At 31.3% G+C, this 770-nt stretch overlaps 1 protein-coding gene and 1 long non-coding RNA gene across 2 annotated transcripts in view; both read right to left on the reverse strand.

The window, feature by feature from the left end:
- LOC110116401 (eIF-2-alpha kinase GCN2-like) overlaps positions 1-770 on the reverse strand; it is a 74,866-nt gene that overhangs the window by 1,843 nt on the left and 72,253 nt on the right. The gene's annotated exons all lie outside the window — the stretch shown is intronic.
- LOC114580762 lies at positions 2-391 on the reverse strand. Its single transcript, XR_003702326.1, has 2 exons — positions 235-391; positions 2-157 (listed from the first exon to the last, which is right to left on the reverse strand). It is a non-coding gene; the product is annotated as an uncharacterized LOC114580762 (long non-coding RNA).

The following is a 770-nucleotide window of genomic DNA, read 5'->3' on the forward strand; positions in this document are numbered from 1 at the left end:
CTGTTAGTCATTCATTTGCATCATCTATCTCAGTCAAAGAAATATGATCAATGACATCACGATGATTGAATCTCCGAATCAGTGCTCTATTATATTTCACATAAACTAAATCCTTTAAGCGACCATGATCCAATTTGCTTCTTCGTTTGCTATGAAGCTGCAATTAAAATATTATTACATTACTATATTATGAACATGTATAAAAAATCAACACATACATTATAAAATATTTACATGTTCAAAAATACTCCAATTACGTTCGCATCCAGATGAACTACATGTTAAACTTAGGACTTTGATAGCAAAGCTTTGTAAATTGGGAGCTCCTTGTCCATATGCCAACCACCAATCAGCTGAAAGAAATGAATTTTTTTTTCAATATTATATAACAAATCAGTCTTAATTTTTTGTAAATAATAATACATTGAGATCGGGTAGTTCTTTGTATTACAGCTGGAGGAATACCAAAAAGTCCTTCACCCCTATGTATAAACTTAATTCATTAGTGATTTTATCTTCTTCAGCTACATCTTGAGATAATCTTCCAATACATTGATAAAGACCATCAGCTATTTCCTTATCCTTGGCAATATCAGGGTTATTGAAGAAATATTCAGGATTTAAAAAATGTCCCGCTGCATGTAGAGGCCGATGTAATTGTTATTCCCATCTTCTATCAATCATTTTAAAAATTTGATCATACTTATCACTGTTATTGAAGCTTGCAGCAATTGCCTCTTTTGCTCTATCAATTGCTTCATATATGTAAG

This window comes from Dendrobium catenatum, unplaced genomic scaffold (genome assembly GCF_001605985.2).
Source record: "Dendrobium catenatum unplaced genomic scaffold, ASM160598v2 fragScaff_scaffold_1243, whole genome shotgun sequence".
Taxonomy (NCBI): Eukaryota; Viridiplantae; Streptophyta; class Magnoliopsida; order Asparagales; family Orchidaceae; genus Dendrobium; species Dendrobium catenatum.